Here is a 12,656-nt window from a genome sequence, read left to right on the forward strand (position 1 = left end):
AAGCACAGAAAATACAAAAACCATGTTAAAAATTATAGCTGAGCCCACTCTCTTTGCTAAGGATGGAAAATGTAAGCTATTCCTAACACCAGGACATGATTAAATGAGGAAAGTCCAGATTCAGTATTCCATATTCCCTTGTACTTGGCTAAGCACCAGACTCCTATAAAACAGACATTTGCTGTGGAATGTTAAACAGAACTACTTGAAGCACTTTAAATATGCAAAAACATGTCATAATACACTACTAGGAACAGCAGTGGCGTAGTGATTAAGAGCACATGCGCTCTAATCAGGAGGAACCGGGTTTGATTCCCAGCTCTGCCGCCTGAGCTGTGGAGGCTTATCTGGGGAATTCAGATTAGCCTGTGCACTCCCATACACGCCAGCTGGGTGACCTTGGGCTAGTCACAGCTTTTCGGAGCTCTCTGAGCCCCACCCACCTCACAGGGTGTTTGTTGGGGGGGGGGCGCAAAGGGATTGTAAGCCCCTTTGAGTCTCCTACAGGAGAGAAAGGGGAGATATAAATCCAAACTCTTCTTCTTGTTCTTCTAATAATAATAATGCACAGTGAGTTGTCACTGAAATTCAGGAAACTGGGCGAGTGGAAGAATAATAGCAATTTAACAGCTGTTACTATAATAACAATTTAACAACTGTTACACTTCAGTGGCTGAGCTGTAAGTGCTGCACATTTCACTGTCATCATCATAGAAAGGTTGCATATAAGGACATTTGTGTATTTTAACACAATTGGAAGTAGGCAGCATTGCAGGTTTTTGATAACTTGTTTTCACACATTTTCAACTGCAAATTTTCCTATTTTACAACCATTACTTAAGCAAGCAAGGGACTGGAAATGAAATGGTTAATATAGTAATGTCTTTGTATACCTTTAATGATATAGCTTATTTAGCCTACAGTCCTTGAGCAATGCCACACTAGATAAATGCCCTTGTATAAAGTAATGGCGCAGCCTCACTTGCAACACAGTTCAAGCAGTCATAACTCAGAAAATGTATTACAGAACTGGAACAAATACAAAGCAGGGCAATCAAGACGCAGCTGAAACTTTTCAGTTTCTAAAACTAGACAGCTAATGGGAGACATGATAGGCGTTTCTTAAATTAAGCATGATATGCGGAAATTGGGCAGAGGGTTTTTTTCCCTCTCCCATAGTACCAAGGCTTTGAGTCACCCCATGAAATTACTGGGAAATAAGGTTCAAGACAGATAAGAAAATGCTACTTTATTCAACAAGTCATTAAACTGGAATTCACTGCTAGTGAAGGCAGAGATTGCCACAAACATAGATAGCATTAAAAAGGGGGGTTAGACAGATTCATGGAAGAAAGGTTCATCACTGGCTACTAGCCACAGTGACTGAAGGGAGTTTCCATCGACAGAAAAAGGAAACTTCGGAATACCGGTGCTGGATGTAAGAACTAGGAAAGGACTTGGCTTCTATTGCTATTTGTGGCCATCCAGAGTAACTTGTTGGCAGCTGTGTGAAGCAGTATGCTGGACTAGATAGACCACCAGGACGATCCATTATGTTCATTTCTTGTTCAGTTTCCTGAAGAGAATGATTAATCAATAAACTTTGCTTAGAAGAGGTCCATGAGGGTTTCTTCAAGACAAAAGTTGATCAATTTCTTTATAGGTCTTTCCCAACCTTAGCAGAAAAAAAAGGCCCACAAGCATGATTACCACATTGGCAGATATGTCAGAAGTCTTTGTCATATCTATTTGAAAAAGTTGACAATATTCCTAGAGAAGAATTGAACTTTCCATGATGTATAATAATTTCACACTCTGCTGGCTGTAATCAAACTGGCTTTCTAGGTTTTGACAAAATACAACCCCCCACTGAGAAATGTGCTTATCAGAAGCTATTTTCTTTCTTTCAAACCATGTTTAAAACTCTGAAAAATAGTATTATTTATTGGTCTTATATAATTTATTTATTTATTTATTTCTTCAATTTCTATACCGCCTGATCCCCAAAGGGATTATTATTCAAATAATAAAGTTGGCCAAATCTAAGGATACTTAAATCCAATGTTTGAAGCTGTGAACTGACAACACACATCTTTCTACAAACTTAAAAAGGGCCCCAGGTTTGCATAAACATGTAGAATCTATAAAAATACATTGCAGGACTTTAAAATCTTCCCAAATTATAAATAGAGCACCTGCAACTTTAAGCAGTAGATTTTCTCAGGCATCATTGCGAGGCAACTGCAGCATTCCAAGCTTGGCTCAATACAAGACATGTGGATAGGAGCAGGGGCCTTCCAGGCCTATTTTGCCCTTTAAAGGGGAACAGAAATGGGCTAAACGAAATGGGCTAAACCTTTCTAGGGTTGCCAGCTCCAGGCTGCAAAATTCCTGGAGATTCTGTGGTGGTCTGAGATTCCTCCCATAAGTCCTTGCAAGTGGTCAATTGTATATATATAATATATACATATAAAACACGTATTTAATATGTGAATATATATACACTAGGGACTCGCTGTCCATTCACCACTCAATTGGTTGTTGTACTCACAATATTTTACAATAATCAAAATGTTGAATGAGCAGTTCTGCCTCCTGCCAAAGGAGCTGGGCCGCTGGGCTCGATTATTAGCATTAAACCTAAGACCTAGTTTTGGGGAAGCAGTGTAGGTAACCCTGTTAAGTGCTGTTAAACCCCACTGATTTTCATGCGAAGAACAAAAGCGCGATACCTTACCTGGGCATAAGCTCCATTGCTGGCAATGGGGCTTACTTCTGAGTAAACCGTCCTAGGGTTGTGATTCACCCATTGGAAGAGTTGCACAGTTGCTTAACAAAAATGCAAAAGCTTTCACCGACCCCTAACACGCCAAACTTACTCCTGACGTAAAGAAACCAGCCCCACTCCCAGAGCCAACCTTTTTTCTAAACTAAAACCTCAGTATTCAGGTTAAATGGCTGTGTTGGCACTTTGCGATAAATATGTGGGTTTTGGGTTGCAATTTGGGCACTCGGTCTTGAAAAGGTTCGCCATCACTGCTCTAGAGGAATTTCAAAACAAATCCAGTTTTTGCTGATTGTGCATGGCAAAAGAGAAGAGGAGAAAGGTACCTGCAACTGCAATGGTCTCAACATCCTTCACTGCTTTTCTTCCTGGGACAGTCGAATCGTCACTGTGCATCTTCAACAGCACTGTCACAGTTTCCTAGAAACATTTTAATGACAGGTTATAAGCCAAAAGGTAGATAAATCATTACTCTTCCCTTGATAAATGCCATACTTCCCAAACACGCCTCCCTTCCTGGTGTCAATTCCAGTGGGGTAGCCGTTTTAGTATATAGCAGCAAACAAATACTGTGACACGGCAAAGACATAATAAGCTTTAATTCCAGCATACGGTTTCAGAGGTAACAAGTGCATTCTCACTACACAGTTATTTCATGTAGGGCTATAAAAAAACGAGTGAAGGAATGAACAGCAAGGTCAAGTGGCCATGCAGCATACAAATTCAATTCTAACTGGAAAAGCCAGTCTATAATGGTTGGGAAGTGCTTACCTGCAGTGAACAACAACAAAATCCTATGTTCAAGTGGGGGGGAGGGGGGGGGCAGGAAGGTCCTTGAACGGGGATTCCTAAAGAGGCTTCCTCGGCAAAACCGAGAAGTCAGCAGCCATTACAAGAATTAACTAGCTAAGGACTAACTATGAATGGTTTCTGTATCTTTCATGAGCAGATGTGATTGTCTACTACATTTTATCCGGCACTGCACAGCTTCTTAGCACTGCTTTTATTTTTCATTAGCTGAACATAAAAGAAATGCATGAAAATCCAACTTGTTACATCTGAACAAGTGAGTCTACAATAACTCATGGCTGTTGGACCAATGACCTGATTCAATATAAGGCACCTTCATGCATCTCTGCTATACTTGGTCTAACTCTGTGGCTTAAAGTGTTTTTCTTCCAGCCTGGTTTTTTTCATCATACTGGGGGGAGGGGGGGGAGAGTTTTAAACAACGGAGTGCAATGGTGCATGGTAGAGGGGTAGGAAAGAATTCGCCCTGTTTTCTCCTTTTTTTAAAAAAAACTGTTTTTGGTGTGATTAGGCAGATTGTAATATCCAATTTATCCCTAAGCAGCTGGTACTATCTTTTATTTCTCCCAGAAGCTGTGAATGGCAAAACTTAGATGCCTTGTATTTCCTACAGAAAGGAGAATGGTTACAGGAAGACTACCAGAAAGAAAATGAAGCCATATAAGTTACTGAACCAATGTTGCAAATCTTCCATTTTACAGAAACCTAGATGGGCACAAAGGGTCAAAGTTAATCTAGCTGCTACTAACTACACAGTATTCTGGCTGAGTATAATGATCTGTTGTAAATCTCTGTATTCCTTCTCCCTGCTCAAAAGTGGCATGCTTCCTTCCAGATGTTATAAGCAACACATCTGCCTCTCTCAACTTGTAGGCATGCTGACTACAGAGGAGAATGGAGACTGCCTCTCTCTGCCTCCAATCAAACTGCAAGCAAATCTTTTAACTGCAGAAATTAAAGTAAAGCTCCAGAGTGTTCATGAAATAGAAGGGCATAGAGGGACTGAAGTGGACAGAAAATCAAAAAAGGTTCTTCATAGAATCATAAAGTTGGGAGGGCCATCAAGTCCAACCCCCTGCAATGCAGGAACACATAATCAAAGTACTCTTGCTGTTACCACCACCAGAAGATAAACCATTTATTGACAGAAAGTGAAAATATTGTAACTCAGAAGCACCTACTGGGAAAAGTCTTCGTTGGGAACATCAGTTAACTCTTCTGGTTGGAAGGCAACACTGTCAGACTGTTTGCAGAGTTACTTTAGCCTCTTGCAGGCCTTCTTGCTTTCCTCACCATGTGCAACTGTGAAAGGCAGACAGTAAGAAGTCAAAACAATGACAAACTGCAGGAATTAACAATTGTATTTAGTGATCAGATAAACATATTAAGAGGAAGATTTGGTTCTGGATTTTAATAGGTCATATCAGAGTGTGCTATTCATAGTTATTTTGTTTCACTTTATTTAGAAAGTTTTCTTGTTGCTTTCCGTGGGAACATCAAGATAGCTTTCAAATAAAATATTTTTTTTAAAACCAGCATTAAAAAGGCAAGACACAGTACAACAATGAAAACCCAAGAACAACATTACTTCACTTCCTACCAAAATAGACACAATTAAACTAACACTAGAACAAATGTCCGGGGGAGACTAGTCCAATGTAGGGTCAGCCGCTGCAAAGGCTTTTGACAAGGTCTCCACCCGGCACAAGTTTGAAGTGAACCAAAAGCTCACTGGAATCCAGTGTAACTGATATAATATTGGTTTAGTGTGTTAATTTCAGAAAGCACTAGTCAGCATTGAGGATGCAGTGCTCTAAACTATATGAAGATCCAGACAATCTGGAGCACATCAAATCTGGACTCTACCAAATCATTTATGACAGCAGCAGCTGGCAAACCAAAGCAGGAAGTTGTTCCTCACTACTTCTGCCAACTGTTTATCAAGCGAGAGAGATGATTTTTTTGGTACTGGTACTTTCATGTTGCTGAGTTTTCAAATCATGTTACCTCTTCCTTTCCCACTCTCTTCATTGATTCCTCATTTCTCATCTCCATTTTGAGCTTTTCATACTTGATTTCCAATACCTCCAAAAGTTTGTTTCTCATATCTTCCCTTCATGTGTATACAAGAGAGACCCTCAGCCCCACTGATCTAAATACACCCATCTTATAGTTAAATCTAAGCCTATCTTAATTTTCTACATGCATTTGTCTTCTCTTGCCACTCCATACCAACAGAATGCTCTTCCATGGGACATTCAACTTCCCTCCTCCCACTTTGCTAGCTAAGCACCTCCTTACAGTTCATCTATTTACCCTATTGCTTTCCTGGACTACTTTACACAATGTATCTTGTTTTACATTTTGATTGCAAGCCTGTAGTAACAGCATATTTTGTTATATAGCACCCAGCATTCCAGGGCTTTATAGTGATTATTAATAGTGGCCTGTATTAATCTTCATTCAAAAACTTAAGGACACTTCAGTTTTATCAAGAAGAAACCATGTTTTCCACTAATTCCCCCAACCCTGCTGCTCCTGAGGGGCTAATGACCCTGTGGGAATAAAATTTTGGGGAGCTTAATGGGGTGGAATCAGCTGAAGTCACCACCCTCCTCGTAACAAAATTCAACAGTACTTAAGGTTTATTAACAGCATGGTTGGACAGAGGTCAGTAGCATTCACTGAAACGGCTTCCATTTGTAAACTTTTATATCATCAATGTGCTGTTGTTTTCTACCCACATTTTAAAGAATATTCTAAAACCTACTTTCAAACTTACTGTTTCCAGAACACTGAGTAATTTAAGTGAAAGTTATAAGATTACAACTTTGGTTTATTTGACATGAAAACATGACAGATGCAGAATCTAGTAAGGAGTTTAGTTGTCATTTTTGCCAGCTCTACGTTTTGAACTCCAATTATTTATAAAGTGATAGGCCTATACTCTAAGTTACTTTTCATTGCAAAGAAACTCCAAACATATTATTGAACAAACACATCAATGTTTTTTGAACATTATTGAACATTGTTCTACAGTGTGCTATTATGACTGCTAGAGCTCCTTAAGACATAAAGTTAATTTAAATAATAACTAAAGCTATTCTTTATTAAGAAATGCAACAGAGAGTTCCATTGAACCACAGCCTAATTTTCCTCATATATGTCACTTTCAGCTTCATATTGCAAGTTTTCATTCACAGTTTTGCAGTGAGAAGCATTACGACTGTTACTAGTAGACAAAACACAGCTACTTAATGAGTCAGTATGTCTTTCAACTTGCGCTAAAGGCTCAGGACTTGTATCATTCTTCTAAAAGCAATGCTTCTCACAACAGTATGCTCAGTGAAAATAATTTAAAACCCCACCCATCCAATCATCATATGTTTATATTTAACACCACAATTGAGCAGAAACAAATGTTCCACTGATGTGAACTTTGTACCATTATGACCAGAACCATAACACTTTCACTACTGTCCGTAAAAAGAGAGCACTTCATGTCTAAGATGAATGTGTACTTCTCCTGGCTCAGTTATTTGGGGGGGCGGGGGGGGGGGGCAGGGGAAGGTTACAAGATTGAACCTCCAAGAAAGATGATCCTCAGAGATGTGGTTCCTGATTGTATACTGGTCAGAGGTTGTTTCCTAAGGTAATAGACAACAATATGGACTGCAAACATCAAGGTAACAATAATAACGAGCACCACATATTTTTTAAAAGTACATCATGGGTAGTCAATAAGAATAGTTGTCACAAGAAGTTGAGCTAAGTGTGGCTGGAAAAAGAATCTCAAGGCTTTTGGGACAGTCTAAGGCCCACCTAAACTCCTGTGGGTCTCTCTGCTAGAGGGCTGCTGCTGTTTCCTGGCACATGTAAGATTCCAAACATTGGGGGGTGGGGGGTGGCAGGTGATATTGTGAAATATGCAACATGGCACTTAAAACGTCACTTCAGTTTGTTTTTAATTATACCCCCCTTTTCTTCCTAAACCGACTCAAAGTGGCTTACAACACTGTCATGATGATAAAACTGAGATGGGGAGAACAGTGATCATGTGAGATAGGGTCAGGCTGAGAGAATGACTGGATCACACAGCCAGTTTCCATGGCAGAGTGAGGTCCTGAATTTGTGATCTAGATCCTAGTCTGACATCAACAGTAGCATAGCACCAACAGGGTCGGCTAGGGTGTGGTGCCCCGGGAGGAGCAGCAGAGGGGGTGTGGCCGGGCTGCGGAGAGGGCGTTCCGGGGCAGGGCAAACAGCGCTGCGGCAGGGACACAGGTGTGTGTGCGCTCCCCAGGTGCAGTTCCCCCTTGCTCTGCCTCCAGACATCAACTACTACATTTGCCAAGAAGGTTGACCACCACAGTCTTTTCCTCACTTCAGACAAATTCAATTTCTTTTAAATACAACAGAATTCAGTTGGAGCACACACAGGAAGAAAAACAACAATGGTGGGTTAAAATGTGGGCTAGACAATGCTACTGTTATTATGGATTTGTAATTGGTTGACTGGCCAAACCCCAAAAGTGCTGCTCGCCAATGGCTCAGCTTCATCCTGGAGAGAAGTGACTAGTGGGGTGCTGCAGCATTCTATCCTGGACCCAGTGCTCTTCAATATTTTTATCAATGACTTGGATGATGGAATAGAGGAGATGCTAGTCAAATTTGCAGATGACACCAAATTAGGAAGGGTAGCTAATACCCCAGAGGACAGGGTCAGAATTCAAAATGACCTAGACAGATTAGAGAGCTGAGCTAAAGATAACAAAATGAATTTCAACAGAGAAAAATATAAGATTCTACACTTGGGTAGAAACAATAAAATGCACAGATATAAGATGGGGGACACCTGGCTTGACAACACTACATGTGAAAGGGATCTGGGAGTCTTAGTAGACCACAAACTGAACACGAGTCAGCAGTGTGATGCAGCAGCCAAGAAAGTCAATGCAATTGTGGACTGCATCAATAGGAGTATAGCGTCCAGACTGAGGGATATAACAGTACCACTCTGTTCTGCATTGGTCAGATTTCACCAGGAATACTGTGTCCAGTTCTGGGCACCACAATTCAAGGATACTGACAAGCTACAACGGGTCCAGAGGAGGGCAACCAAAATGGTAAAAGGTCTGAAATCCATGCCCTATGAGAAGTGGCTTAGGGAGCTAGGTATATACAGTCTGGAGAAGAGTAGTTTAAGGGGTGACATGAAAGTCATGTTTAAATATGTAAAGGGAGCCATGTTGAAGAGCAAGCTTGTTTTCTGCTGCTCCAGAGAGTAGGACATGGAGTAATGGATTCAAGGTGCAGGAAAAGAGATTCCACTTAAACATTAGGAAGAACTTTCTGACAGTAAGGGCTGCTTGACAGTGAAATACGCTGCCTCGGAGAGTGGTTAGAAGCTCCTTCTTTGGATGAATGGCCATCTGTCAGGAGTGCTTGATTGTTTATTCCTGCATGGTAGGGGGGTTGGACTTTAGGGGGTTGGATTAGATGTGGTCTGTTCCAACTGTATGATTCTATAATTTTAATTCAAAGAATAGACATCTTCAGGGAGCATAAAGAACTGAAGAGAACTAGACTATATTTCAAAAATCAAAAAGCATTGTTTTGGACATCCATGAACACTTAAGGCCCAAGCAAAACACCATTGAACCAGGGAATCTATTTATCTCCAAAATAAGGTGTAGAAGGATTGGGGTGGGTGGGACATTATAAACATTTTTTCTGCCCTTGCTATCACCATCCAGTGATGCAGAGAAGCTTTAATGTGATAGTATGTCACATTATCTGCAAATTATATATTGTCTGAGACAGATCAGCAATAACTATGTACCTTTCTCCCAAAATGTATTTGGTCTTAGTTGTATGTTCACAAAGTAGGCACTGCGAATTTCATCGAACAAATGAGGCAATGTTAATATGATTTCTAGAAAAAGAAAATAGTTCATCTTGTCAAAGTGCAACTTCTACCTTAGCTTTGCTTTAACTACAATGCTTCGTACATTGTAGGAAAGGTCTAAACACAGTACTATCTCAAATAGTTTTGGTAGAATGATTTTTAAAAATTTAACATAGTTTTAAATTTAGTATCAGGACTTGAAATAAACAATAATCCTGACAGAGATTACAAAATCCTTCAAACTTCTTTGAGAAAAAGCAGTTTCCAAAGCTAGAAAAAAAAACTACAGGCACTTTCAACACAAGTTGAATAATGCTCCACTTTCAAAGCACTTTTGTGTACAAAGGGATTTTGCTGTTTCAGAGTAAAATCCAACTGCAAAGTGTGTTGAAAGCGGATTGCAAACGCATTATTCAACATGTGTGAAAGCACCTTGCTTGTCCTTCTTTCAGGTCAAAACCTTCTTTCAGGTCAAAACCTAAGCTTAGTGAAGGTAAGTAATAGGCAAGTGTGGAAAACAAGCTATAAGGCAATAATATCAGTGTGTACATAATAGGTTGACAAATAAGTTTTCTAGAAACTTCAAAAGTATGAAGTATCTTTTTCCTGATTATCTGCTCAACTCCCAAATTCCAATTTCTCTCAAGTCAGTGTGGTTTTTCCAAACTGAACTAATGCACAGTCATTTTTTTAAAAAAGTCTTCATAAATTATTATAGAGAAATATAAAACAATAGTAGGAAAAGTGGTTTCTTTTATAAAGACTTCACAAAATGCAAACATTTGGAGTAAATGGGGTTTTAAAACAACTTTTCATACAACAACTTTTCAATATAAAATGTGTATTTTGTCTAGCAATATACTAAAGGTATTGGTTCTGTTATACTGATGCTATAACAGTTGTAGAGTACAGAGCCAAGAAAAACATTAATAACCCAGTGAACACACTTATCAAGGGAATATAATGCACACAGCCCCACCTAGCAAGCCTAATGTATCTTGCAGCTATAGTAACCTCATTCAAATCTGATGAAGTAAAGATGCTTCAAAGTCACACAAAATGCCTTGGGTCCTGATATGCTCAGGAGAGAAGCAGTCATATCAGTATTTTAAACAAAATGCAGTGAAAACTGCAACATACAGCAGAATTCTGTAAATCCAATGTGTTTTGGGCAAGGGAAACGGTATTTTTTAATGAAAAAATTCCTTTGAACTGGGATGCGTCAAAACTTCTGCAACTTCAGAATTATCTAACACAGCATCCTTCATTCATTCTGTAGTATCTCATAATGTCATTCCATACTCTCCACTTCCCCCTTTCTGGGACTATTCCATCTTACCTTGCATTGCAGCAGTCACCAGGATATGGCCAGTGTTCTAGTCCCACTTCCAAAAATAGAAATGGCAGGTTTGTAAGTCTTTCTGGAGCTATAACTTCTGAAGCCATGCCATGAATATGCAAGGATGACAGGGAAAGGAGAAGCTGTTGGCCAGTGTAGAGGTCTATGGCTTAGTGTTATTCATACTCTCCTATATATTATATCCATCTGTTCAAAAAAACACCTAAAGATCTAATAAGGATATATTTATGATTTATTACACAGACATGCACATAATTAAACATACACTAATAAGACAATATTTCATCAAACTTATGTGTTGCATGATAGCTGGACAAAGTCTAGAAGAGACATTTGTGCGTTGGTCCAATATAAAGGAAAAAATAAGGTAGTTAACCTCTGCTGGTAGAACAGAATGCCAGCTCTGGAGCTGGCCAGAACAGCATCCCTCAAATTAATGTTAAGTAACACTGTCCACATTTTTAACACTTTAAACTGGCAATGCTTTGCTCCAACCCCTCCCTCCAACCTTTTTATCATATTAACTATAATACATGGACCAACAGATTGTTAAAGAGTTATTGTCAAGATTACAAATAATTCATCACAAAGCAAGACTGTTTGAAGATGCATTTATAGATGTTTACTCAAGTTAGCGGAATTAACTAAGAGTGTATGTTATAATACACCCTTAGCAACTTAAGAAAACCACAGAATAGTTTTCAGAGGGCAACAGCACATGGAATGATAAGGGTTTCAGTTTTAAAAACTCGATTTCTTTGTGTAAAATACTCCTGGTATTCCAGACTTTGAGCAGCATGGTCCATGTTCTATGTCACATATAAGGTAAGGATCTACTTCATTCATATTTCCCACACTTAGCTTAGAAATCATTGTGCCATCCTACAGGCAACAGCTCCATGACCAATTTGATATTTCACAAAACTCTTGATTTTCAGTTGCATAGGCAGAATTTCAATTACTACTGTTGAACATACAAAGGTTTTCTCTCCTCAATCTTAGTTGGAAAAGAGATTCTTTATTTTTACAAAAATGTTTAGAATGCATTTTAATATTACTTTACTTTCGCTGTCACAATAAAGTTCAGACTATCTTGAAGAAAAGGATACAAAGATTGTATTTTAAAAGCAGTCATGCCAACAACTTCATTCCTGAATTGGATCAGTGTTTGTTCAGTACATCTGTGATCATTCAAAAAAATACAGGACACTCTATCAGTCTTTCCTATAACAACTGATGGTTGGCCCATGTTGGGACTCCATCATATAGGTGCCCAGAAAAAGGCAATAGTGTTGTACTTAGCTTTCAGGTACTGTGCCAATAGATTTAAAATAATGGATTTTTAAAAATTAACTGCATTATTCTGAGGGGTGGGGCAAGGAATTGATAAGCTGCTCTGCCAGAATATCTTTGACATCAATCGGTGGCCTGACTTGGTACCAGTGTAGCAAAGTCCAAGAGCAACACCAGTGCAAGCTGATGCATTAGCCACCTCAGATGAGTGGCAACAGTTAGCCGGGTCTCTCAGCTGCCCCCTGGAAACACATCCCAAACCCAGTGGGAATGAGTCTGTGTGTGTGTGTGTGTGTGTGTGTGTGTGTGTGTGTGCGTGCGTGCGTGCGTGCGTGCGTAGTGCCATCAAGTTGCTTCTGACTCATATCTAACCCCCAAACGTCCCATCATTCACAGTGTTGCTCAGGTCTTGCAAATTGAGGGTTGTAGCTTCTTCAACTGAGCCAATCCATCTCATGTTAGATCTTCTGTTACTATTGCCATCAATTTTTTCTTATTAT

General features: G+C 39.5%; 1 protein-coding gene across 2 annotated transcripts in view; it reads right to left on the reverse strand.

Annotated features, from left to right (window-relative positions):
* Positions 1 to 1,234: 1,234 nt before the first annotated feature.
* The window catches only part of PSPC1 (paraspeckle component 1), a 64,688-nt gene continuing 53,266 nt past the window's right edge, over positions 1,235 to 12,656 (reverse strand). The window contains exons 7-9 of one of the 2 annotated variants that reach the window (XR_007244358.1): positions 4,777 to 4,897; positions 3,112 to 3,205; positions 1,235 to 1,576 (exon numbers count right to left, since the gene is read on the reverse strand). The gene's annotated coding sequence lies outside the window, so the exon portion shown is untranslated. Of the gene's footprint in view, positions 1,676 to 3,111; positions 3,206 to 4,776; positions 4,898 to 12,656 lie in introns of both variants that reach the window. The other variant, XR_007244357.1, reaches the window with a different exon arrangement.

This window comes from Sphaerodactylus townsendi, linkage group LG04 (assembly GCF_021028975.2).
Source record: "Sphaerodactylus townsendi isolate TG3544 linkage group LG04, MPM_Stown_v2.3, whole genome shotgun sequence".
In the NCBI taxonomy this organism is placed as follows: Eukaryota; Metazoa; Chordata; class Lepidosauria; order Squamata; family Sphaerodactylidae; genus Sphaerodactylus; species Sphaerodactylus townsendi.